This window comes from Mobula hypostoma, chromosome 7, assembly GCF_963921235.1.
Source record: "Mobula hypostoma chromosome 7, sMobHyp1.1, whole genome shotgun sequence".
NCBI lineage: Eukaryota > Metazoa > Chordata > Chondrichthyes > Myliobatiformes > Myliobatidae > Mobula > Mobula hypostoma.
This window is the reverse complement of record NC_086103.1, coordinates 86,531,738-86,557,963: the sequence shown is the minus strand read 5'-3', so window position 1 is coordinate 86,557,963 and position 26,226 is coordinate 86,531,738. Positions and strand designations below refer to the sequence as shown.

The 26,226-nt window shown below is 42.5% G+C and overlaps 1 protein-coding gene across 3 annotated transcripts in view; it reads left to right on the top strand.

The window, feature by feature from the left end:
- The window catches only part of ebf1a (EBF transcription factor 1a), a 481,697-nt gene that overhangs the window by 390,682 nt on the left and 64,789 nt on the right, over window positions 1-26,226 (top strand). The window lies entirely within an intron of this gene.

Here is a 26,226-nt window from a genome sequence, read left to right as displayed (position 1 = left end):
AATAGTACAGCACAGTACAGGCTCTTCAGCCGACAATGTTATGCCGATCCTTAAACCCTCCCTCCTTAATAACCCCCCACCTTAAAATCCTCCATATACCTGTCTAGTAGTCTCTTAAATTTCACTAGTGAATCTGCCTCCACCACTGACTCAGGCAGTGCATTCCACTTACCAACCACTGTCTGAGTAAAAAACTTTCCTCTAATATCCCCCCTGAACTTCCCACCCCTTACCTTAAAGCCATGTCCCCTTGTATTGAGCAGTGGTTCCCTGAAGAAGAGGCGCTGGCTATCCACTTTATCTATTCCTCTTAATATCTTGTAAACATCTATCATGTCTCCTCTCATCCTCCTTCTCTCCAAAGAGTAAAGCCCTAGCTCCCTTAATCTCTGATCATAATGCATAGTCTCTAAACGAGGCAGCATCCTGGTAAATCTCCTCTGTACCCTTTCCAATGCTTCCACATCCTTCCTATAGTGAGGCAACCAGAACTGGACACAATACTCCAAGTGTGGCCAAACCAGAGTTTTATAGAACTACATCATTACCTCACGACTCTTAAACTCTATCCCTCGACTTATGAAAGCTAACACACCATAAGCTTTCTTAACCATTCTATCCACCTGTGAGGCAACTTTCAGGGATCTGTGGACATGTACCCCCAGATCCTTCTGCTCCTCCACACTGCCAAGTATCCTGCCATTTACTTTGTACTCTGCCTTGGAGTTTGTCCTTCCAAAGTGTACCACCTCACACTTCTCTGGGTTGGACTGCTTGCCAGAGGCTCAGCAATCTCTTCCCTTGCCTCATGGAGCAGCCTGGGAAATATTCCGTCAGGCTCCAGGGACTTACCCATCCTAATGTATTTTAACAACGCCAACACCTCCTCTCCCTTAATATCAACATGCTTCAGAACATCAACCTCACTCATATTGTCCTCACCGTCATTAAGTTCCCTTTCATTGGTGAATACCGAAGAGAAGTATTCATTGAGGACCTCGCTCACTTCCACAGCCACCAGGCACATCTTCCCACCTTTATCTCTAATCAGTCCTACCTTCACTCCTGTCATCCTTTTGTTCTTCACATAATTGAAGAATGCCTTGGGGTTTTCCTTTACCCTACTCGCCAAGGCCTTCTCATGCCCCCTTGTTGCTCTCCTCAGCCCCTTCTTAAGTTCCTTTCTTGCTACCCTATATTCCTCAATAGACCCATCTGATCCTTGCTTCCTAAACCTCATGTATGCTGCCTTCTTCCACCTGACTAGATTTTCCACCTCACTTGTCACTCATGGTTCCTTCACCCTACCATTCTTTACCTTCCTCACCGGGACAAATTTATCCCTAACATCCTGCAAGAGATCTCTAAACATCGACCACATGTCCATAGTACATTTCCCTGCAAAAACATCATCCCATTCACATCTGCAAGTTCTAACCTTATAGCCTCATAATTTGTGTTGGGCATGTGGCCAAATGGTTAAAGTGTTCGTCTAGTTACCTCAAAGTCACTAGTTTGAGCCTCAGCTGTGGCAGCGTGTTTGTGCCCTTAAGCAAGGCACTTAATCACACATTGCTCTAGTCTGTGCGAGGAGTGGCGCCCCACACAGACTTCCAATCTGCGCCCTGTAAGGCATGAAAATGCCCGACGCAGACCTGTCATGGTCTGAATTGATGTTCCCTTCCCAGTTAAAAATTTTCCTGTCCACTCTGATTCTATCCTTTTCCATGATAATGTTAAAGGCCAGGGAATGGTGGTCACTGTCCCCCAGATGCTCACCCACTGAGAGATCTGTGACCTGACCCGGTTCGTTACCTAATACTAGATCTAGTATGGCATTCCCCCTAGTCGGCCTGTCAACATAGTATGACAGGAATCCGTCCTGGACACACTTAACAAACTCTGCCCCATCTAAACAATTGGAACTAATCAGGTGCTAATCAATATTAGGGAAGTTAAAGTCACCCATGATAAAAAAAACCTGTTATTTTTGCACCTTCCCAAAATCTGTCTCCCAACCTGCTCCTCGGGATCTCTGCTGCTACAAGGGGGCCTATAGAATACTCCCAATAGAGTAAGTGCTCCCTTCCTGTTCCTGACTTCCACCCATACTGACTCAAAAGAGGATCCCGATACATTACCCTTTCTGTAATAGTATCCCTGACCAGTAATGCCACCCCTCCTCTCCTTCCACCCGCCCCCCCTGCAACCCTTTTAAAGCACTGATATCCAGGAATATTGAGAATCCATTTCTGCCCTGGTGCCAGCCAAGTCTCTGTAATGGCCACTATATTAGACGATAGCTTCCCCAATATGTGGTAGGGGACTGCTTGTCCAATATGTGATAGGACACTGCTTATCTAATATGTGATAGGGACTGTTTGTCCAATATGTGATAGGGGGCTGTTTGTCCAATATGTGATAGGGGACTGTTTGTCCAATATGTGATAGGACACTGCTTATCTAATATGTGATAGGGACTGTTTGTCCAATATGTGATAGGGGGCTGTTTGTCCAATATGTGATAGGGGACTGTTGGTCCAATATGTGATAGGACACTGCTTGTCCAATATGTGATAGGGGGCTGTTTGTCCAATATGTGATAGGGGGCTGTTTGTCCAATATGTGATAGGGGACTGTTTGTCCAATATGTGATAGGACACTACTTGTCCAATATGTGATAGGGGACTGTTTGTCCAATATGTGATAGGGACTGTTTGTCCAATATGTGATAGGACACTGCTTGTCCAATATGTGATAGGGGACTGTTTGTCCAATATGTGATAGGGGGCTGTTTGTCCAATATGTGATAGGGGACTATTTGTCCAATATGTGATAGGGACTGTTTGTCCAATATGTGATAGGGGGCTGTTTGTCCAATATGTGATAGGGGACTGTTTGTCCAATATGTGATAGGACACTGCTTGTCCAATATGTGATAGGGGGCTGTTTGTCCAATATGTGATAGGGGGCTGTTTGTCCAATATGTGATAGGGGACTGTTTGTCCAATATGTGATAGGGACTGTTTGTCCAATATGTGATAGGGGGCTGTTTGTCCAATATGTGATAGGGGACTGTTTGTCCAATATGTGATAGGACACTACTTGTCCAATATGTGATAGGGGACTGTTTGTCCAATATGTGATAGGGGGCTGTTTGTCCAATATGTGATAGGGGACTGTTTGTCCAATAAGTGATAGGGGACTGTTTGTCCAATATGTGATAGGGGACTGTTTGTTCAATATGTGATAGGGGACTGTTTGTCCAATAATGTGATAGAGGACTGCTTGTCCAATATGTGATAGGGGACTGTTTGTCCAATATGTGATAGGGACTGTTTGTCCAATATGTGATAGGGGACTGCTTGTCGAATATGTGATAGGACACTGCTTGACCAATATGTGATAGGGGGCTGTTTGTCCAATATGTGATAGGGGACTGTTTGTCCAATATGTGATAGGGGACTGCTTGTCCAATATGTGATAGGGGACTGTTTGTCCAATATGTGATGGGGACTGTTTGTCCAATATGTGATAGGGGACTGCTTGTCGAATATGTGATAGGACTCTGTTTGTCCAATATGTGATAAGGGACTGCTTGTCCAATATGTGATAGGGGACTGCTTGTCTAATATGTGGTAGGTGACCGTTTCTCCAGAATGTGATAGTGGACTGCTTGTCCAATATGTGATAGGGGACTGTTTGTCCAATATGTGATAAGGGGCTGTTTGTCCAATATGTGATAGGGGGCTGTTTGTCCAATATGTGATAGGGGACTGTTTGTCCAATATGTGATAGGACACTGCTTGTCCAATATGTGATAGGGGACTGTTTGTCCAATAAGTGATAGGGGACTGTTTGTCCAATATGTGATAGGACACTACTCGTCCAATATGTGATTGGGGACTGTTTGTCCAATATGTGATAGGGGGCTGTTTGTCCAATATGTGGTAGGACACTGCTTGTCTAATATATGATAGGGACTGTTTGTCCAATATGTGATAGGGGACTGCTTGTCCAATATGTGGTAGGGGACTGCTTGACCAATATGTGATAGGGGGCTGTTTGTCCAATATGTGATAGGGGACTGTTTGTCCAATAATGTGATAGAGGACTGCTTGTCCAATATGTGATAGGGGACTGTTTGTCCAATGTGTGATAGGGACTGTTTGTCCAATATGTGATAGGGGACTGCTTGTCGAATATGTGATAGGGGACTGTTTGTCCAATGTGTGATAGGGACTGTTTGTCCAATATGTGATAGGGGACTGCTTGTCGAATATGTGATAGGACTCTGTTTGTCCAATATGTGATAAGGGACTGTTTGTCCAATATGTGATAGGGGACTGCTTGTCTAATATGTGGTAGGTGACCGTTTGTCCAGAATGTGATAGTGGACTGCTTGTCCAATATGTGATAGGGGACTGTTTGTCCAATATGTGATAAGGGGCTGTTTGTCCAATATGTGATAGGGGGCTGTTTGTCCAATATGTGATAGGGGACTGTTTGTCCAATATGTGATAGGGGACTGCTTGTCGAATATGTGATAGGACTCTGTTTGTCCAATATGTGATAAGGGACTGTTTGTCCAATATGTGATAGGGGACTGCTTGTCTAATATGTGGTAGGTGACCGTTTGTCCAGAATGTGATAGTGGACTGCTTGTCCAATATGTGATAGGGGACTGTTTGTCCAATATGTGATAAGGGGCTGTTTGTCCAATATGTGATAGGGGGCTGTTTGTCCAATATGTGATAGGGGACTGTTTGTCCAATATGTGATAAGGGGCTGTTTGTCCAATATGTGATAGGGGGCTGTTTGTCCAATATGTGATAGGGGACTGTTTGTCCAATATGTGATAGGACACTGCTTGTCCAATATGTGATAGGGGACTGTTTGTCCAATAAGTGATAGGGGACTGTTTGTCCAATATGTGATAGGACACTGCTTATCTAATATGTGATAGGGACTGTTTGTCCAATATGTGATAGGGGGCTGTTTGTCCAATATGTGATAGGACACTACTTGTCCAATATGTGATAGGGGACTGTTTGTCCAATATGTGATAGGGGGCTGTTTGTCCAATATGTGATAGGGGACTGCTTGTTTAATATGTGGTAGGTGACCGTTTGTCCAGAATGTGATAGTGGACTGCTTGTCGAATATGTGATAGGACTCTGTTTGTCCAATATGTGATAAGGGACTGTTTGTCCAATATGTGATAGGGGACTGCTTGTCTAATATGTGGTAGGTGACCGTTTGTCCAGAATGTGATAGTGGACTGCTTGTCCAATATGTGATAGGGGACTGTTTGTCCAATATGTGATAGGGGACTGTTTGTCCAATATGTGATAAGGGGCTGTTTGTCCAATATGTGATAGGGGACTGCTTGTCTAATATTTGGTAGGTGACCGTTTGTCCAGAATGTGATAGTAGACTGCTTGTCCAATATGTGATAGGGGACTGTTTGTCCAATATGTGATAGGGGGCTGTTTGTCCAATATGTGGTAGGACACTGCTTGTCTAATATATGATAGGGACTGTTTGTCCAATATATGATAGGGGACTGCTTGTCCAATATGTGGTAGGGGACTGCTTGACCAATATGTGATAGGGGGCTGTTTGTCCAATATGTGATAGGGACTGTTTGTCCAATAATGTGATAGAGGACTGCTTGTCCAATATGTGATAGGGGACTGTTTGTCCAATATGTGATAGGGACTGTTTGTCCAATATGTGATAGGGGACTGCTTGTCGAATATGTGATAGGACTCTGTTTGTCCAATATGTGATAAGGGACTGTTTGTCCAATATGTGATAGGGGACTGTTTGTCCAATATGTGATAAGGGGCTGTTTGTCCAATATGTGATAGGGGGCTGTTTGTCCAATATGTGATAGGGGACTGTTTGTCCAATATGTGATAGGACACTGCTTGTCCAATATGTGATAGGGGACTGTTTGTCCAATAAGTGATAGGGGACTGTTTGTCCAATATGTGATAGGACACTGCTTATCTAATATGTGATAGGGACTGTTTGTCCAATATGTGATAGGGGGCTGTTTGTCCAATATGTGATAGGGGACTGTTTGTCCAATATGTGATAGGACACTGCCTGTCCAATATGTGATAGGGGGCTGTTTGTCCAATATGTGATAGGGGACTGCTTGTCTAATATGTGGTAGGTGACCGTTTGTCCAGAATGTGATAGTGGACTGCTTGTCGAATATGTGATAGGACTCTGTTTGTCCAATATGTGATAAGGGACTGTTTGTCCAATATGTGATAGGGGACTGCTTGTCTAATATGTGGTAGGTGACCGTTTGTCCAGAATGTGATAGTGGACTGCTTGTCCAATATGTGATAGGGGACTGTTTGTCCAATATGTGATAAGGGGCTGTTTGTCCAATATGTGATAGGGGACTGCTTGTCTAATATTTGGTAGGTGACCGTTTGTCCAGAATGTGATAGTGGACTGCTTGTCCAATATGTGATAGGGGACTGTTTGTCCAATATGTGATAGGGGGCTGTTTGTCCAATATGTGGTAGGGGACTGCTTGACCAATATGTGATAGGGGGCTGTTTGTCCAATATGTGATAGGGACTGTTTGTCCAATATGTGATAGGGGACTGCTTGTCGAATATGTGATAGGACTCTGTTTGTCCAATATGTGATAAGGGACTGTTTGTCCAATATGTGATAGGGGACTGCTTGTCTAATATGTGGTAGGTGACCGTTTGTCCAGAATGTGATAGTGGTCTGCTTGTCCAATATGTGATAGGGGACTGTTTGTCCAATATGTGATAGGGGACTGCTTGTCCAATATGTGATTGGGGACTGTTTGTTCAATATGTGATAGGGGACTGTTTGTCCAATATGTGGTAAGACACTGCTTGTCTAATATGTGATAGGGGACTGTTTGTCCAATATATGATAGGGGACTGCTTGTCCAATATGTGATAGGGGACTGCTTGTCTAATATGTGGTAGGTGACCGTTTGTCCAGAATGTGATAGTGGTCTGCTTGTCTAATATATGATAGGGACTGTTTGTCCAATATGTGATAGGGGACTGCTTGTCCAATATGTGATTGGGGACTGTTTGTTCAATATGTGATAGGGGACTGTTTGTCCAATATGTGGTAAGACACTGCTTGTCTAATATGTGATAGGGGACAGCTTGTCCAATATGTAATAGGGGTTGTTGTCCAATATGTGATAGGGGACTGTTTGTCCAATATGTGGTAGGACACTGCTTGTCCAATATGTTATAGGGGACTGTTTGTCCAGAATGTGATAGGGGACTGTTTGTCCAGAATGTGATAGGACACTGCTTGTCCAATATGTGGTAGGGGACTGCTTGACCAATATGTGATAAGGACTGTTTGTCCAATATGTGATAGGGGACTGTTTGTCCAATATGTGAAAGGGAATGGTGTCTAATATGTGATAGGACACTGTTTGTACAATATGTAATGGGGTACTGCTTGTCTAATATGTGATAGGGGACTGTTTGTCCAATACGTGATAGGACACTGCTGTCCAATTTGTGATAGGACAAAAATGTCAATATACTCATTAACAAGCATTTTCAAATTAATTTCTAAGACTTCCTCTTTAACTTTCGGCTTTGAAGTTTTGTCTGAAGCTTTTTAATATGTTGTCATCACAGTAACTCTTACATGAAAATACCCCAGGGTTCATGGCATTTCAAGGAGTTCAGATGCTTTATAACCCTAAATTTTGACTTATTAAACTATTCAGAATATGTAACTTGCCCAATCATTAATTCACTGAAAAGGTAGTTTACAGAGTTTATTGTCATTTGCAGAAGTACATGTATGCACGGATGCAATGAAAAATTTAGCAGTGGAATCACAGACACATACCATTAGAGCTATAACATTCATAAGGAAAACCTAAATTAAATGTAACATCCAAAATTATACATGAAAGAACACAAACCGAATAAAATAAAACAAAGCCCTTTGTAGTGCCCGAAGAGACCATGAATAGGGTTGTGCAAGTTGATTCCAAAACAGAGAATGATTGGAGTAAAGTAATTGTTCTTGAACCTGGTGACTAAATATATTGCTGGTAAAAAGGAAAAAACATAAAGTATAAACTTAGTGGCACCTTATTTGGTACACCTGTCCATCTGCTGATTAATGTCAATAACTAATCAGCCTATTACGTGACAGCAACTCAAAGCATAAAAGCATGCAGACATGGTCAAGAGGTTCAGTTATTGTCATATCAAACATCAAAATAGGGGAAAATGTGATCAAGTGATTTTGAGCATGGAATCGTTGTTGGTGCCAGATGGGGAGGTTTGAGTACCTCAGAAACTGCTGATCTCCTGGGATTTTTATGCATAACAATCTCGAGAGTTTACTTAGAATGGTGCAAAAAACATCCAGTGAGCATCAGTTCTGTGGGTGAAAACACCTTGTTAATGAGAGAGGTTAGATGAGAATGGTCAGTCTGATTCAAACAGACAGGAAGATGACAAATAACCATATGTTACAACACTGGTGTGCAGAAAAGTCTCTCTGAACACACAAACGTTGATCTTTGAAGTAGATGGGCTACAATAGCAGAAGACTACACTGGGATTCACTCCTGTATCTAAATATGTGCATATTAACATTGATTGGAATTGTTTTTCTGAAAGACATTTGTAACCTGTTCTGATTGTGATATCATTGGGTTATGAGCTTGTCCAATATGTGATAGGGCTCTGCAATTGCAGGCAAGAATGTTAACATATCTCAATACCAAGGATTTTGAAATTACAGAGGTTTTAAAAGGAGCACATAATTTTCTTTAAGAAATCCTGTTCATTGTATCGGTGCAAATCGTGTCCTTGCTTCTAAATGTGGTTGCTGAGGATGAAGTCTATCAAGCAAGTTTTTCACAAGCTCCTGACTCCATTATCCCAGCAGGCAAGTTTAGAGTCAATCTTGGTGGAGGTTGATGGGAGCTGAATCCACAACTTCATATTACCCAGAAGGGCAGGTCCTGTTTGACAAACTTACTGGAGTTCTTTGAAGACATAATGAGTGCAGTGGATAGAGGGGAACAGGTGGATGTCGTATACTTGGATTTCCAGAAGGTGTTCGATAAGGTGCCGCACAAGAGACTAATAAATAAGATATGGATGCATGGAGTCGAAGGAAGTGTATTGGCATGGATAGTGGATTGGTTAACCAATAGAAGGCAGAGAGTTGGTATAAATGGGTATTTCTCCGGCTGGCAGTCAGTACTGAGTGGGGTGCCACAGGGGTCGGTGCTGGGTCCACAGCTGTTTACCATTTACATTGATGATTTGGAAGAGGGGACTGAGTGTAGCACAGCAAAATTTGCTGATGACACTGAACTGAGTGGAAAAGCAAATTGTACAGAGGATGTGGAGAGTCTGCAGAGGTATATAGATAGGTTAAGTGAGTGGGAAAAGGTTTGGCAGATGGAATACAACATTGGTAAATGCAAGATCATCCACTTTGGAAGGAATAATAGAAGAGCAGATTATTATTTAAATGGTGAAAGATTGTAGCATGCTGTTGTGCAGAGGGACTTGGGAGTACTTGTGCGTGTATCGCAAAAAGTTGGCTTGCAGGTACAACAGGTTATTAAGAAGGCAAACAGAATGTTGACCTTCATTGCTAGAGGGATTGAATTCAAGAGCAGAGAGGTCATGCTGCAACTATACAGAACACTGGTGAGGCGGCACCTGGAGGACTGTGTGCAGTTCTGGTCTCCATACTTGAGGAAGGATATACTGGCTTTGGAGGCAGTGCAGAGGAGGTTCAACAGGTTGATTCCAGGGATGAAGGGGTTAACCTATGAGGAGAGATTGAGTTGCCTGGGACTATAATCTCTGGAGTTCAGAAGAATGAGGGGGGATCTTACAGAAACATACAAAGTTTTGAAAGGGATAGATAAGGTAGAACTAGGAAAGTTGTTTCCATTGGTAGGTGAGACTAGAACTAGGGACATTGCCTCAAGATTCAGGGGAGGAGATTTAGGACGGAGATGAGGAGTAACTATTTTTCCCAGAGAGTGGTGAATCTGTGGAATTCTCTGCCTGGTGAAGCAGTTGAGGTTTCCTCACTAGATATATTTAAGAAACAGTTAGGTAGGTTTTTACATAGTAAGGGAATTAAGGGTTATGGGGAAAAGGCAGGTGGATGGAGCTGAGTTTATGGACGGATCAGCCATGATCTTATTGAATGGCAGGGCAGGCTCGATGGGCCAGATGCCCTACTCCTGCTCCTATTTCTTATGTTCTTCTGTTTATGTTCCTATTTGCATTTCAGAAAAATAACATTTGTCCCATCTGGTATGTGATGGTTTTCATACTCCTTGTGAACCCTCTTATCCAATCAGCATGCTCCAATTTCCTTACTTACCTCAGCATCTAGCTTCTCTTTAAGTGCAACTATTCACCTCCACCATTCCTGGTGAGGCAACTTTGATGATGGTCAGTTGTTTCGTGATTGAAATTCACATTTCACAAGAACTTTGTGTGAGACTTTTCAGTTCACTTTGGTTCTATTGCCGCGTTTTTTTTGCCCTGATGACACAAGAGCTGGTGTTCTTCAACTCTTGTGTTCTTTTTATAGCTGCAGAGGAATCAAAGAAATTCTGATGGTTAAGGGAGTGGGAGGTTATAGTGAACCACAAGGACAAGTGAGCAAAATAAATGTTCCAGCTCACAAATGGGAAAAAAAACAGGAAGTGAAAATTTAAATAAAAACTGCAGATACCAGAAATCTGATATGAAATAGAAAATGCTGGGAAAGCTAACCAAGTCAGCTAGATGCTCCTGACCACACCACTCCACCATCCTTCTCGCTGAAAACCTACTTGCACCTGTTTAACTTCCAGGGTCACAGACCCAAAGCATTGACCCTTTGCATAGATGCTGCCTGACCTGTTGAGGTTTTTCAGCATTCTATGCTCCAAAGAAAAATACCTGCAGGTGCTGAAAATCTGAAATAAAAACAGAAAATAATGCAACATTTGGGGAGAGAGAAACAGTCAACTTGGTAAATTGTAAACACAAGAGGTTCAGATGTTGGAAACCTTGAGCAAAGCACATGAATGCTGGAGAAACGCAGTAAGTCAGTCAGCATCTCTGAAGAGGAATAGTCAATGGTTTGAAGTGTTGTGCTTTGTGTCTTACCAAGACCTAGCTTACTCAAAGTACACCAGATATGGTGATCTGACCTGAAGGCTTCTCGATACACAGGATGGACCAAACTGCTGATTTGGAAAAAGCTAAAAGAGAGAGGTGTGTGTTTCATGATAACCCGTCTGTGGTGCTCGGATGTGGTGGTTTTGTTGTACTCTTGTTCCCCTGACCTTGAACACAAAATAAGGTAAATGCTGACCATTCTATTTACCAAGAAAGTTCTCCTCCGTAATCCTGACCACAGTTTACATGCCACCATTGACTGTAACCAGGCACTGGCAATGCTGTATGATGCTGTCACCAAACATGAAACAAATCATAGTCAAGGATTTCAACCAGGCTTATTTGAAGCCAGTTACCATCAGCATATAACCTGTAGCACCAGAGATCCCAACACACTAGACCACTGCTAAAGGAAGATAAAGGATGCCTACCATTCCATGCCCAGACTGCATTTCTGAAAATCTGATCACTTGGCTGCCCTTCTCCTACCTGCATACAGGCAGAGGCTAAAGAACAAGGCTCCAGAGATTAGGACAACAAAGAGGTGGAGTGGCTACTGGATTGCTTTGAGTTGGTGGACTGGGCCATGTTCAAGGATTCATCTGTGGATCTGAATGAATGCACCATGGTCATTAAAGACTCTATAAAAGCAGTTGTAGATGAGTGTGTCCTCACAAAATCATTCAGAGTCTTCCTCAGTGGATGAAAGATAAGATCTGCAATCTGCTGAGTGCCAGATCAGACGCATTCAAGTCTGATAACCAAGAAAGATACACGAGGTCCCTCCAGAAAGCCACCTCACAGGTGAAGTGGCAATTCCGGACTAAACTCGAATCAACAAAGGATGCCTGACAGTTGTGGCAGGGACTGAATACTATCACCTCTTATAAAGTTAAATCAAGCCACGTAGGTGACGACAGGGCTTCACTTGCAGATAAAATCAATGCCTTCTATGCTCGCTTTGACCATCAAAACATGGAGGAACCATCGTGAACTCCACAGCCCCCAATGATCCTGTGATTTCACTTTCTGAGATCGAAATGTGAGTAGTCTTCAGGAGGGTGAAACCACGAAAAGCATCCGGCCTAGATGGATACCTGGTCAAGTACTAAAGACCTGCTGACCCACTGGTTGGAGTGTTCACTGGGATATTCAACCTCTCGCTTCTGCAATCCAATTGCTTCAAGCAGGCTTCAATTATACCAATGCCTAAGAAGAACATGCTAATCTGCCTCAGTTACTATCATCCTGTAGCACTAACATCCACATCTGGACAGCAAACATGCAGACATCACAATGCTCTTGATCAAATACAGCTTGGCATTTGATACTATTGTCCCCTCAAAACTAATCAATAAGCTCAATACTTCCTTGTGCAACTGGATTCTCGATTTCCTCATTTGCCAACCTCAGTCAGTCCAGATTGGCAACAACACCTCCTCCACAATCTCCATCAACAGAGGTGCAGCACGAGGCTGTTGCTTAGCCCCTGCTCTACTTGTTTTACACTTATGACTGTGTGGCTAACCACAGCTCCAATGCCGTATTTAAGATTGCTGACGACACCCCTGTCGTTGGCCGAATCAAAGGTGGGGATGAATCACTATATAAGAGGAAGTTTAGAAACGCAGCTGAGTGGGGCCACAACAATCACAATAACCAGTCAGATCCAATGTTACAAGACTGCTTTGATAGCATCACCTGGGAGGTATTTCGAGCTGAGAACATCTCCAAATACACGGAGGTGGTCACATGCTTCATTCAGAAGGGCGTTGAAGACATTGTTTGCCAAAAACCGGTCCAGGTCTGCCCAGACCAGAAGCCTTGGATAAACATTTCAGTGCTTCTTGCTCTCAGCACAAAGGATAAATCCTTCACCACTGGAGACCAGCAGGATCTCCAGAGATGCCACTATGATTTGCATAGAGCCATCAAGGTGGCAAAATGGAAACACGGGGACAAAATCCAGTCACATCTCTGCGACAATGACACACGCAGTGTATGGCAAGGACTGCACACCATCACAGACTTCAAGAGGAAACATAGTAGTACAGCCAACATTGCCACCTCGATCCCAGATGAGCTAGATGTTTTTTATGCTCGATTTGAGGTTGTTAAGACTGAACTCCCAAGGAGAGCCACCGATGAAACCTGCTCCTTGGTCATCTCCAAGGCTGAGGTACGTAGAACATTCCAGTGTGTCAACAACCTCAAGGCAGCAGGGTCGGATGGCATCCCAGGGCGCATCCTCAAAGTGTGTGCAGAACAGCTGGATGGTGCATTTAATCTCTCTCTTTCCCAGGGTGTAGTGCCCTCCTGTTTCAAATCGTCCATTATTGTCCCTGTACCTAAGAAAACCAAGGTAGCATGCCTGGACAATTGGCGTCCTGTTGCACTCACCTCAATTATAAGCAAATGTTTTGAGAGGCTGGTTAAAAACTACAGCATGCCACTATCCACATTGGCCACCCTACAATTTGCCAACCGATTGAACTGGTCTACCAATGACACCATAGCCACAGCTACACACCATCCTCACTCACCTGGAGAAGAGGGATGCATGTGTTAGAATGCCATTCCTGGACTACAGTTCAGCATTCAACACCATAATTCCCTCCAGACTTGACAGGAAGCTCAGAGACCTCAGCCTGCACCCCACCTTGTGCAGCTGGATCCTAGACTTCCTATCAGATCACGGAGAGATGGTAAGGATAGGCTCCCTCACCTCCACTCCTCTGACCCCCAACACTGATGCCCCCAGGGTTGTGTCCTGAGTACCCTTCTCTACTCCCTTTACACCCATGACTGTACTGCCACACACAACTCTAATCTGCTGATCAAATTCACTGATGACATGACTTTGATCGACCTTCTTTCTAGAGGTAATGAGACAGCTTACAGAAGAAGGTACAGGAGCATCAGGACTCACACCACCACATGCAGGGACATTTATTACACCTCAACCATCAGACTCCTGAAACAGATGGAATACTTCATTTGCCACACAACCTATGGACTGACTTTCCAGGATTCTTCATCTCATATTCTCAATAATTATTGCTATATATTTGTGCTGTAGGTTTTCTATGTTTCTACATTAATTATTATTATTTCTTTCTTTATGTATTTGCACAGTTTGTTGTCTTTGTATACAGGTTGTCCACCCAGTTGGTGCGGTCTTTCATTGATTCTTAATGGTTTTTCGATTTATTGAGTATGCCCGAAAGAAAATGACAGATATGCTCTTTGATAATAAATTTACTTTGAACTCTGAACTTTGAACTGAGGTCATTTATCAGGACTCATGATGAAGGGTCTCAACCAAAAACATCTACTAGTTATATCCCTGCACTGATGCTGCTTGACTTGGTAAACTGGTTGATTATTGTCACATGTACCAAGGTACAGTGAAAAACTTTGTTTTGCGTGCCATCTGTAGAGGTCATTTCATCATGTAAGAGCATTGAGTGGTACAAGGGAGAACAACAATAATGCAGAATGGAATGTCACAGTTACAAATACAGGAAGTGCGGTGCAAGCCAACAATAAGGTGCTGGACCATACTGAAGCAGATTGAAAGAGTCCTCTTTAACAGAGTATGAGGCCATTCATATCATATTCTAACTGTGAAATAGAAGCTGTCCTTGGAGACTGGTGGTACGTGCCCTCAAGACTTCGCATCTGCCACCCAAAAGGTTGGGGGAGTGAGGAGAACAGAGAATATCAAAGATGGGTGGGGTCTTGGATTACCTAGGCAGCTTTACCAAGCCAGATGGAAGTGTACTTGGAGTCGTTCCCAGAGCCTTTGGAAGAGAGACTGGTTTCCATGATGGTAGCGGGTAGAAGGTACCAGAGATGGAGATGGGGAAGGAAATAACAGGAATTCTGCAGATGCTGGAAATTCAAGCAACACACATCAAAGTTGCTGGTGAACGCAGCAGGCCAAGTAGCATCTATAGGAAGAGGCGCAGTCGACGTTTCAGGCCGAGACCCTTCGTCAGGACTAACCTGGGGAAGGAAATGTCTGCTTGTCAGACAGGAGCTAATAATTAATTCCTTGTCTGGTTCAATTTTACCACAGAAAGAGATGCACCATAGTTAGTTTGAAAGACTGTATACACGAGGATGTTAGACAGCCGTCTAAGAGCAATGAGTTTTTGTTTGGAGGCAACATCCCAAGATAGAATGCTGGAGCAGGTAAATGGAGCTGTAGTAAAGATCAGCTGTGATTGAAGTGAATGTCTCAGGGGGATAGAGGGACTGAATCAGCTTATTGAAAGATGTAACTGTGGTTAGTGACAATGCATTTCTATTTTATATGCTGGGATGTGTTATTCAAAATGTGTCCCAATGGTGTATTGGAGCACCAATATTGAATCGTTTAGTTTCACTTGCTAAGTGTCTTTCTGAACAAAGTTACATTCTGTGGTATTGCGAGCAAGTGGATGTATTACCCATGGTCATGCCTCTGAAAGTTTGTTATTCAACAACAATGTCCCATGTTGCCACTGACTCACTCCCCTCCCTTCCTCCACCCAACATACCCCCACCTACCCACTCGACCATATGGGACCTAGTAAGACGAGCTGGGGTTCCAAATGGGGTCTCTATGATGTGACCTATATCTGTTTGATAGACGGATGAGAAACTTGCTTCTTAGCTGAAGCTTAATTTGGGTGCATCAGCTGCCGGCACAGTGTAGTTATGGCAACTGTGCTCCCGTAAATATTCTAGCCTTCCTAATTTCTGTGTCAAATACACTTAAGCATCAGCATGACAGTAACTCCACCAGCATTGTGTCGCTCTGTAAGTGACAAGATTTGATGCAATTAAATCTCATTCCTGCTTCAGCTGAAATGATTGAAGTTTCACTCCAGCGGATTACTTTTACCTTCGGATTTTGGAATATTTTAGAATGATACCAATTCAAACACGTCACTAATGTAAACAGCGACGGTGTCTGTAAGTGGATCATTGAGGGCACAATGTATAATTACTCTTGGAATATATATCATACTAACCTGCCCACATGGCAGAGATATTTTCAGTGTATGTTATGATTGTTGTTAAGGTTGTCACCTACTTATTTACCATAACTGGTATGCAGTTGCTAAATTTGAATTGAAATTGATAGGGATGCATTAACTTCTATTGTTTTATTATTGGACCCTAATGTTAAAAAAGGGATGATATTTCAATATAATGCTTGGCTGCTCAGTACTGATTAGTTACTATTGGGGAAAATGCTGTGGAGGCAAATTATAAAAGCATTATGAGCAAATCCGGTTGTAGCTGGGCAACAGCCTAAGCTTAGAAAAGAGACATGTGTAACATGTTAATGGAATATCATGGCAACTCTTTGTTCTTAAACTTAATCCTTGAATTTATGTTGGTGGTGGCTCTCCTTTATGATTGAACTTTACATTTACATTAACAACTTATTGGTTGCTAAAGACAAACATATTTCACCTTCTTCCCAATGTTTGCTTTCAGCTGGACTCTGATCAGAAGTGGTAGTGAAGGCCATTGTCATTGTGATCATTAACAATGAGAGTAATTGGCATACAGCCTCCTTCTCTCCCAGTATTCTTCAACTACGACGAGCTAACTTGAAACTGAACATCAACTCTGTGACCTTTTCAATTTGTTCTGAATTCAAATCTGTCAAGTATGGATACTCATTGTTCCTCAATGTGACTGACCAGAGCTTCTCTCTAGTTACCTAGTGATTCATACTTAGGAAAAGATTATGGATGACTTCACACTAAGCTGGGTGATTTTGTGTTGAAGTTGCAAAGGTTAAAGTCTTATCGTTGAGAAGCAAGGCCAACAATCGACCTGTGATGGAGAAGTAGTTAGTTTGATAAGGCAGCTGCAGGAACAGCTATATGAAAGGGTGGTGCAGTAGGATGATGTTACTTGAGCACCTCAGGGCTAACACAGAATAACTCCCTTATCTCAATGCCATTCAGCTCAAATATACCATAGATGCTGCCTGGCCCGTTGAGTTCCTCTAGCATTTTGTGTGCATGGTAACAGATTTTCTTTTCAGTTTTGGCAGCAATAGCAAGAGTCCTCTTTGGAACCTAGTTATCCCATTACTCCAGACAGCTAAGAGACTTCAGCAAGAGCGCAGAAGGCCAGAAAGCAAAACAGCATGAAATGGAGGACGTATGGAAGGAGGAGGATTGCATTCATGTTGTCCAAGTGACCGTCTGCTTGCAGTTCCCAGCCTTGTTAATATGGGTGGGCTCCTTGGGTATATGATACTGCACTGAAGATCTTGCTCTGAAGTTTGTTCTACACTGACAGTACAATAAAACGTGCATTTTTAAACTATCTTACATAACAAAACGTTGGTCTCTGATTAAGGGTGATGAAGAATGAAGAGAGGGGAAATTTCAGATGGTGGTGAGGATTTGTAAGTTTCTATTCCAGAGACTGCAGAGGTTCAGATTCATTCAAAACCAAGCAGTAGATTTGTGGATATGAAGGGAATCAAAGAAAAATGGGGAATAGGAAGAAAATGATGCTGAGTTAGAAATCAGCGATGACATTTTTGAATGAAGCGACTGAATGACCTTCTTCTGATCTTGTAATCTATTTTCTATGTTTATATTCTCTCATTGTTCCAAAGAACTTCAAGGTCAGTGAACTCCCTTTTAAGATGTGCATATTGTTGAGATGCTGGAAGTGACAGTTTCTTAAAAGTAGTCAAACTGCTGCTTTAAGTGCTAGAGATCCAGGCACAGTCCTGACCCTGGGTGCTGTCTGTGTGCACACTCTCCCTGGGAATGGTTTGCTCGATGTGCTCCAGTTTCTTCCTGCATTCCAAAAGCACCTGAATTGGTCATTGTAAAGTGTATAGGTGAGGGATGGAGTTAAACTCCATGAAAGATCACTAACTCTGTTTTTCTCACCACTGTATCTGTCTGACCTGCTGTGTATCTCCACAACTTCCATTCTCAATTCAAATTGTCTTGCTGTCTGGACAGCTCCTCCTCATGCTTCCAGTGACCATCCACTCTGCAGCACAGGTCCTGCTTTTACCATCCAGGATCTCTGGGACACACCAGCAACCCATGCTCACCTGTGAAGGATTGCCAGTTGATTAGAGCACAGCAAAAGTACTGACCAACAGCGAGACACAGTACAGTATTGCAAAGAGAAGCAAGTTACAGCTCAGAGAGGAGAGAGTTAATTGAAATGCACCTTTGTTTCTGCGCTCCTTACTGTCCTTTTGAACGTTCAAAAATTTAATTTGAAATATATTTTTGGAGGGAGCTAATTATGTGGGGGAAGATCTATGGCCTGTATTAGATATGAAATGCATTAATCAATGGTTTAATATATGCCGAGGACACTGGCCACATTTCTTACTTCTCAGAGCTCTACAAACTCCAGCTAACCTACTTTGCCACATTACTTCTCCTTTGCTTGTCTTGATTTATGAAATTTTGTGACCCAGTACGTTAAAAGTAATTTCCGCACTGTTGCCAGGCAGCCTGGCCTGAGAGCACCATTTACAGCAATAGTAGTAGATGAGGCGCTTAGCAAGCATGCAGATAGCTGAGACTCTCTGAGAACTCAGTCTGGTGTTGCTCTTTGTTCATGTAGACATCCAAACCTCCAAGCTTTGCATTTCTCAGTGAATAAAAGCACATAGTGGTGTCTGCCAATCATAGCCATTAACTCATATTTCAGAAGGAGAATCAGGTATGATATCACCAGGATTCATCATGAAATTTGTTAACTTTACAGCAGCAGTAAATGAAATACATGATAAATAAATAAGGAGAACAAAAAAACAGAGGTATATTAAGTATATAAATGTCTATTAAATAGTTGAGTTAAAGTAAGTAATGCAAAGAACAGAAATAAAAAAAGCAGTGAGGTAGCGTTCATGGGTTCATTTCCATTTAGGAATTGGATGACAGAGGGGAAGAAGCTGTTCCTGAATCACAGAGTGTGCGCCTTCAGACTTCTGATGGTAATAATGAGAAGAGGGCATGTCCTGGGTGGAGGAGATACTTAACGATGGACACCACCTTCCTAAGGCACCGCTCCTTGAAGATGTCTTGGATACTACGAAGTATTTGATGAGAGAACTAAATTTACAGAGGGTGGGGAAAACAGGCCAGTGAAGGACTTGTAAAAGTGTAGTCAGTATATTAATGTAGGACATCTATTCATCAAGTTGTTTCATTGGGGTATAAGCATGGGCAGAAGACCATAAGGAATTCTTCCATTCTTCTTGCAATGTTACCTTGAGATTTGTTTGACATCAACTGTGATGCCGTTTGGTTTGATGTCTTAGCTTTTCAATGCTTGAAAAACAGTGTCGACTGCTCAGTTCTGAGTGGAAAGGTCAGATGGAAGATTGTATTAGTGAATCAGTGCCAGTGTTTATTAGAGTGCATTCAAAAGCAAATGATCTTGCAGTGAAGTTTAGTTCTATTGCTTAAATATAGTGAGCTATTTGAGCATCCTTCGAGACAAGCCTAATGACTAATTCCAAACTTTGTTCAGCCAGTGTCTAGGTGCATAGATACAAGTAGGTCAGTCTAGCAATTTTGCTCCACATACAATGTTGTTTAAAGGAAATATTTGCTCATTAGCAATTTCACTTTGGAAACAATGGTTCACTCAGTAAGAGGAACCATTTATCATTAAGCTCATCAGTTTGTCAAAAGAGAAATGGGGCTCCAGCCTTTCTGTCTCTACTGCCCAGCTGCAGTGCATGCACTGTATTCCTGACATCTAGTGCTGTCCTTGTAGGGTGTGGAGTTCTCTGATTGCTCAGTTCTCTCCAGGTACTCTGGCTTTCTCCCACATCTCAAAGCCGTGCTGATTGGCTGGTTAATTAGCCACTGTAATTGAGTGCAAATGAGTGGGAGAAACAGGAGGAGTTGATGAATTTGTGGGGAGAATGGATTACAGGGAAATACGTGGACAAACAGGTTGGTGCAATTGGTCTTGGAGCCAGAATAGCCTCAATGGTCCGATTATCTTAAAAATTAAAAATAAACAGATTTAGGTTTTGAAGTCTACATTTTTCAGTTTGAATAATAAACTGTTAACGGTTGAAGGCAGGGTTTACCGTGTGTCTCCTCCCATGTGCCATAGTGAACTTGGCACAGAGCTGTTGATCCATCTCTGTGGAGGCAGCTGTCCAAGACTGGCTGGCTGAGATCACCCCTATGAGCCCTAGGGGCAAAATCTGTCTTCACTTAAAGCAAACATTTCACTGTTATTAATGCATGTAAGATTTGTTTTCCTCAGGTTTCCAAAAAGTGAATTGAGATGCAATAGATGTTGGAATGTCTTGGCTGCTGTTGTACTCAAAATAACTTGGAGCTTCATGTGTTCCATCAAGGCAACTAAAAAATTCCTCCTCATGTTATCTGCGAATTGGTGGGTTGGCATACGCATTCAAATAACTAAAAGAAAGATTTAGGAGGGTCTCGGCCTGAAACGCTGATTGTTTACTCTTTTCCATGGATGCTCCTGACCTGCTGAGTTCCTCCAGTATTTTGTGGGTGTTGCTTTAGTAAGAGCTGACTGGAGTAAAATGTACTAGAGATATAACGGTTAATTTCAGGCTCTCAACTGAATTGTTTGTTTTCTGACTGGGTCTTTCTGCAGTGCAGAGTTACTCAGATAGAGGTGCCAGCCACAAGCTGTGCTACCCTGCATTGCTTATATTTTGCACAAATATAAACAGTTTCATTTTTGCCAGCTGTAGCAGGCTTTGGAAAATTGTGCCACTTTGATGGCTTTTTCTCTGCTTCTTGGCAGAGAATGCTTTAAGTAAGTGATCGCAATTGATTGCTTTGAGTAGTCCATAGCGCCCAAGAAGATGTATGTTTAAGTGTAAGGATCTTGATCTTACCTTGCAGAATAAATCCTTGCTTAGTTTGAACAAGGAAATCTAAATTAAATTAGCTTTTTATTGTTCGTCGTGGCTATCCCTCGAGGTCGAGGATGATGGTCTTCGTTCTGTTGATCTATTTATGGGCTCTCAAGTGGCTTATGAGCCCAATCTTGGCTTCGAAAGTTCTTTCGCATTCAGGGCAGGTAGTTCCAGATGGCAGATTGGGCTTTGGTTGTTGCTGCCTCTCTTTCCATTTTCTTCTCTTTTCTTCTAATTCTGCACATCTGTTGGCTTCGAAAGTTGCTGTTCCTTCTCGGATGACGGCTTGCCAGAGCTTCCTGTCCTTGGCATTGGTTTCCCAGTTGTTGATGTCGATGTTACATTTCTTCATGTTGGCTTTTAAGATGTCTTTGAATCTCTTCTGTTGTCCGCCTCTTTTACATTTGCCTTCTTTAAGCTGGGAGTAGAAGATTGGTTTCAGCAGATGTCTGTTTTTCATCTGGACAACATGACCGCTCCATCTTAGTTGGTTCTTGTTGGTTCTTCAATGCTTGTTGTTTTTGCTTCATTTAGCACACTGACGTTGGTTCTTCTATCTTCCCAGCTGATATTTAAGATGTTTCGAAGACAGCATTGATGGAACTTTTCAAGTGCTTTCAGATGTCGTCGGTATGTTGTCCAAGTTTCTGATGCATACAGGAGCATTGGGATCACCACTGCTTTGTACGCTAACATTTTGATGTCTGTTCGGATGTCACGATCATGAAAGACTCTTGTTCGGGGACGTCCAAAAGGTGTTCCAGCGCATTTAAGGTGGTTGGATCTCGTCATTAAGGTCGACATTGGAGAAGAGGTGACTTGCAAGATACAGAAAGTGGTCCACGTTTTCCAGGGTTGTTTTGCCAAGTTGAATTGATGTTTCTATCCAATTTGTCTCAGTTGGTGATGGTTGGTAGATGATCTGAGTCTTCTTGGAATTGATGGTAAGTCCAAGTTTTGTGTGTGCACAGTTGAAGGCAGTCAGAATCTGTTGTAGGCAGTTTTCTGAGAGAGCTGCAACACTGTTGTCATCTGCATATTGGAACTCGATGAGGGAACTCATGGTTGTCTTGTTTTTGGACTTGAGACCGGCAAAATTGAAAAGTCTTGCCATCTGTTCTGTAGATTACTGGGGGCAGGTCATCCTTGATGATGTGGATGTTTGTCACAATGAAGATGGTGAACAAAGCTGGGGCAGTCACACATCCCTGATCTAACTTGAAAAGGCTCACAGTTACTGTTGCTGACCATGACTGTGGCAAGCACGCCATCATGGAGGAGTCTCAGGATTCAAATGTACTTTTCAGGGCATCCATAGGTGGATAGGACATCCCATAGGAGTTCCCTTGATTCTGAGTCAAAGGCTTTGGTGAGGTCGATGAATGCCATGTACAAAGGTGGAAGTTGTTCACGACATTTTTCTTGTAGTTGCCACATTGTGAAGATCATGTTGATTGCTCCAGGTGATGGTCTAAAACCGGCTGGTGTCTCCGGAAGGATCTTCTCGGCTAAAGGCTTGATCCGGTTATTCATGATGCGGGTGAGGATCTTTCTTGCTGTTGCTTACAGGGAAATTTCACGATAGTTTCCGCATTCGGATCGATCGCCTTTCGTTTTGTAGATGGTAGCGATTGCTGAGTCTCTAAAGTCTGCTGGTACGTCTTCATTTATCCAGATCTTGATGAGAGGTTGATACAGTTGGTAATGAAGTGGGTTACCTCCAATTTTGTAGACCTCGGCTGGTATTCCATCAAGTCCAGCGGGCTTGTTGTTTTTCAAGGTTTTGATGGCTTCCTTGACTTCTTCAAGTGTTGGTATTTTGCTTAGGGAGTCGTCAACGGGCTGTTTTGGAATGTTGTTAATCACATTCCTGTCAAATGAGACGGTTTGATTTAGAAGATCTTCAAAGTGCTCCCTCCATCTAGAATTGATGTCAGAATTGTTCTTCAAGATGGTTAAACCATCTTTGCTTTTGAGAGGGTCTTGACCTTGAGTGGATGGGCCAAAAATAGCTTTAGTTGCGTTGAAAAAGCCTCGAGTGTTGTTGGGGTCTGCTAGTTGTTGGATTTCCTGAGCTTTCTTCCTCCATCATTGGTTTTTCAGGTTTCGGGTACTCTTCTGGACTGCGGCCTTGCATTCCTGATAGCGTTTCCTTTTGGTAGCCGATTGTTGGTCATTTTGTAAGGTGATGAAAGTTTTTCTCTTTTCGTCGATGAGTTGTTGGAGTAGTTTGTCGTTATCGTCGAACCAATCCTGATGTTTTTTTGTCTTGAACCCGATTGTTTCTTTGCAGGAGGTGATGATAGCATTCTTCAATTGATTCCAGTGTTCTTTTACAGATGGTGGGATTTGTTGAGGCAGTTGTTCTTGAAGATTTTGTTGGAACTTCTGTACACGGTTGATGTCTTGAAGGATGCCAACATTGAAATTCTTAATAGTTTTCTGATTTTGATGTTTCCTTTCGGGCCGAATCTTCGTTCTCATGGTGGACGAGATGAGTCGATGGTCTGTCCAGCACTCGTCGGCACCAGTAACAGCTCTTGTTATCAGTACATCCTGTTGGTCCTGAGATCGTACGATGATGTAGTCAATGAAGTGCTAGTGTTTGGAGCGTGGATGCTGCCAGGAGACTTTGTGCCTGTTTTTCTGGTGAAATAGGGTGTTTGTAATCACCATGTTGTGTTCAGCACATTTGGTGAGGAGGAGTGTTCCACTGGTGTTGACCTTGCCAACTCCTTCCTTGGTTATTATTCCAGTCCAGAGCCTATGATCTTTCCTGACTCTGGCATTGTTATACTGTATACTGATGTACAGCGAAAATCTTGGGGTTCTTTATGCCATGCTGATAGATAATTTCATCACAACAGTGCATTACAACATTACATAATCCAGAATAATGTGTTATTTACAGAGTAAATGTAGTGCAGCTAGACATTAAGCTGGAAGACCATAAGGAGGTAGATTGTGAGGCTAAGAGTCCATCTTATCTAACAGGGCATCATTCGTTAGTCCTGTAACAGTGGGACATGTTGTCCTTGAACCTGACAGTACATACTTTTAGGCTTTTGTATGTTCTGCCTGATGGGGGGGGGGGGAGAAGTGAGAATGTCTGGGGAGGGTGGAATCTTTGATTATGTTGGCTGCTTTACTAGCAATGAGAAGTACACGTAGAGTCCATTGAGGAGAGGCTAGTGTCTCTGATGTCCTGAGCTGTGTTCATAACCCTCTGCAGTTTCTTGCAGTCACGGGCAGAGCAGATGCCTTAGTGCATCCTGATTGGCTGCTTTTTAAGATGCATGAATAAAGCTTGATGATGGTGGATGGATTGACAAATTCCTTTGGCCTGCTGAGGAAGTAGAGATATTGCTGACCTTTCTTGTTTGACCTGGACAGGCTGTTGGAAATGTTCACTCCAAGGAACTTGAAGCTCCCTACCTTCTCAGCTTTCTTAATAATTAAAATCTGCAAAGGAACCTGGAAATCTTGCTGTCACCCAAAATGACATGATGTAGCAGAGCAAATTAGCTTTAAGAAATATCTGCTCTGTGTGATTTGTGTGTGATTGTGTTATTGGTTAAAGTACCTTATCAACCGAGAACGTAGTAGCAGTGGCAAACTTCAGCTATGCATCATGATTGGAAGTTTCTTTACCCTTTTAAAGCAATCCCCACCTGGTCACAGATTTTAAGCTTCAACTGGTAGAGAAATGCTAACTTTACATCAAGACTCACATATGCATGGCTGATCGATGTTTCTCCCTGTCAAACGTACTTTAAGCAAGAGCATGGAGGTGAAAAGACCTGAGGTTTATTTGAAGTTATTATAAGTCTTCTAAAACAGGAACTCTCATCAAAGTAGGACGGGTGACCTCCTTTTCTTTATGAAGCACAGTGATGTTAGTTTAACACTGGCCGTTCCACCGTCAGGATTTGCTTGTTAGTGTAGGATTTATACCCTGATACAATGGGTCAGGTAACGTATATATCTATTTACTGTTTCACTGAAAGTGGTCTCCCTGCATTGTAAAGTGGGGGCTAAGATATTGGGCCTGTTTCACAGCAACACACTTAAAAAGGACATTCAAGCCATATCTTCCAGATACAGTCAGTCTCCAATTCTGGTTGGATGTGTTCTGAGAAGATTCATCATATGACTTCACACCTGCAATCAGCTGAATGGACTTTTCTTGCTTCTGTAGCCACAAATTCAAAGAAAATGAAATGAGTTAAAAGTTATTTAAGTCCACCATTAATTTCGCTTTTAGATTATGTATTCAGCTATTTACTTGTTTCTTATTTCCCCGAGCTACAGTCCTTTCTTATCTCACATACTCCCTGCATAACGACACACTGTTGTGCTCCCAATGTATCATGACGCGTATGCAGGAATAATACAATGCTATTATAATAAATTGGCCTTGGTTAGTGGTTAGTTGCTCATTTTTGCTGAAAGGGGAGCTCTTTTAGCTCTTTATGCACTGAGTTCATGAGCACAATTGCACAATCTGATGCTGCATGCAAGAGCCAATCCCCCATGTATTGTCCAGGGCAGAAGATGGATTTTTCACCTCTGCCCTATGTGTACCAGCTTGTTTAGTGCATCCTGGTGATATCTGATGAGCTGGGAGTGTTGTGGAATAGAGAGTGACCTTTCTGTACAAGTTCATAGTTCTCTGTAAGTGGCATCATGGGTGGACATGATGATGAAGAAGATATTTGACATGTGGGTTTTCATCAGTCGGGGCAATGAACATAAGAGCTGAGACTTAGAACTGTAGACATTGGAGAGGCCACACTTGGAGTATTGTGTACAGTTTTAGCCACCCTGTTATAGGAAAGGCATCATTAAGCTGGAAATAATGCAAAGAAGATTTATCCAAATATTGCTAGGACTTAAAGGCCTGAGTTATAGGGAAAAGTTGGGCAGGCTAGGGCTTGCTTCTTTGGAGCATGGGAGACTGAAAGGTGACCATATGGAGCCGTATAATATCATGAGCAGCATAGATAGGCACTCAGTTATTGCTTGAATTTCCAGCATCTGCAGAATTCCTGTTGTTTGCCCAAAAACTAGAGGCAGATTCTTAAGGTGAGAGGTGAAAAATTTAAAAGAGAGCTG